Below are 2,500 nucleotides of genomic sequence, written 5' to 3'. Positions count from 1 at the left end.
TGTGTGTGTGTGTGTGTGTGTGTGTGTGTTGGGGAGTCAAGCAAGATTTAATTAGATTTTCAAAAGGCTCCGGAGGCAGGAATAAATCGCTCATGATATTGGTGTTGCGGAGGTATGCCATCTCTGAAGGCTTTCTCGTTTGTTCTTATTCCCTGTTTCCTTGCCACAGCTTTGTTTGTTTGTGTGTTTGTCTGTGTGGGCTTGTCTGTTTGTTATTGTGGTTCCCTAACACCTTTTCCTATGCGATTTATTTTTAGATATGGCTGGTTAATATCCTTTTGTACGTAATAGTAATAGTAGTAGTAGTAGTAGTAGATGAAAGTAATGTTAATGGATTGATTTAAGTAGCACAGACGAGGATGTTAAGGGGTAATAAGCAAAATAAATCGCTTAGGAAAAGGTGTCAGGGAGCTTCCTTAACCGGCGGGAATACGGGACACGTTGAAAGGGATTTAGGGCCATTTTTCACAGTCGTCCCTAACCTTCTGGGACCGAACGTGTGTCGGGCCCGAACCAAAAGCACCTTTGGATTTCACAGTCGCTCCGAATGGCTTTCGGGAGCTTACTAACGTGGGGACGTCTGCCTGTGTTGATGCGGTAGGGTTGGTAGTTCTGGGTGGCGAAAACACTTTCCATATGTAGAGAATATTTAGAAATTGGAATGTAATGAATGTGATGAATAACATGGCTGGAACATCCACTTCACACAATTCTTACTAATATATTCAGGAGTGAAGAGATTCGCAAGAATGCAGCAAAAATAACGAACAGGAAACGTCATCGGATTGAAGAGCTAACTAACGGCAACCTCACCACACTCCTACTTGAAATCGGAATTAAGCTGAATGCTGATGAATGTTAAGTACTGTAAAAAAAAAAAAAGGCTTCAGTAAAAATAACCATGAAGTAACATGTTTAACATATAATGAGTGATGGTGTGGTTTATTAACGGATATACTATTAATATATGAACATTTTCTTTTCTAAACGGGGTGTTAGCTATGTCAGCTTTTACATCGTGCAACAGATATTAGAATTTTCATGAAACTATACACTAGACAACCATCCTCGTATTTCTTTCGGGTCCGTTTGTTGTGGAGCCTCCACCCGTCTGCGAAAGGCTAATATTCGGATACATAGTAGAAAGTCTCATAAAAATACACAAACATATATTTTCTTTCAGTATCAGGTGTGTTTTTTACCCCAGAAATATTACATTGGGTATATAATATTGAAATAATAATGAAAATATGTTACATGTAATTATTCTTTTACTTTTTTACTTTCGGGACTGTCTGTTGGGGAGGCTGCAGGTCCCCCAGGAATGTTCCAGTAATTTGTTCGGGCCGTCCCGAATGCCGTCCCCAACAGAGGCCTCGGAAGGCTGGTTGGGGGCGACTGTGAAAACGAAAACGTGTGTTCAGAGGCGAGTAGGCCACTGGAGACTGCATTGGGGACGACTGTGAAAACGGCCCTTAAAGGTGAACATTCTCTCTCTCTCTCTCTCTCTCTCGTACACCTGGCGAGATTAATGCAGGAGCACACACACACACACACACACACACACACACACACACACACACACACACACACACACACACACACACACACACACACACACATCTAGGTAGTTTTATGAAGACAGTCCTTACACTGAATTTATTGTTTAGATAGACAAATAGATAGATAGATAGATAGATAGATAGATAGAGAGAGAGAGAGAGACAGACAGACAGACAGACAGATGGAGAGTTGGATAGATAGATAGACAATATTGTTATAGGTAGATAGGTAGATAGACAAAGAGATCGACAGGGAGAGAAAGAGATGGATAGATATTTAGATAGGAAGATAGATAGGCAGACAGACAAAGCTAGATAGATAGATCTAAATAGGTAGATAGGAAGAGAGGCAGTTGGAGAGATGGAAAGGTAAGTAGATAGATAGATAGATAGACAGACATGGGTACATAGATAGATAGACAGATAGACAGATTTTTGAAACTGAAGGAGTTACATAGAGTCTTTTTAACTCTTCCAAAGGCGAACAGAACTGAATGTGGTGTGGTGTGGTGCGGTGTGGTGTGGTGGCGTGGTATTTTGTGGTATGGTGGTGTGGTGTGGTGTGGTGGTGTGGTATTGTGTGGTATGGTGGTGTGGTATTTTGTGGTATGGTGGTGTGGTGTGGTGGTGTGGTATTTTGTGGTATGGTGATGTGGTGTGGTGTGGTGTGGTGTGGTATGATGGTGTTGTGGTGTGTTGTGGTGTGGTGTTGTGTGTTCATAGAGTGCTGTGTGCATATAGTGCCGTGTGCGTGTAGTGTCGTGTGGTGTTGCAGTGTGTGGTGTGGTGTGGTGTGATGTGGTGTGGAGTAGTGTGTGACGTGTAATTATAGTGCGGCGTGTGGTGTGGTGTGGTAGTGTGGTATTGTGTGGTATGGTGGTGTGGTGTGTGGTATGGTGGTGAGGTGTGTGGTAGTGTAGTGTGGTGTGGTGTGGTGG

The sequence above is a fragment of the Coenobita brevimanus genome, unplaced genomic scaffold (genome assembly GCF_032717465.1).
Source record: "Coenobita brevimanus isolate Jiangsu-jjx unplaced genomic scaffold, ASM3271746v2 jjx.HiC_scaffold_2072, whole genome shotgun sequence".
Lineage (NCBI taxonomy): Eukaryota > Metazoa > Arthropoda > Malacostraca > Decapoda > Coenobitidae > Coenobita > Coenobita brevimanus.
This window is presented reverse-complemented; position numbering follows the sequence as displayed.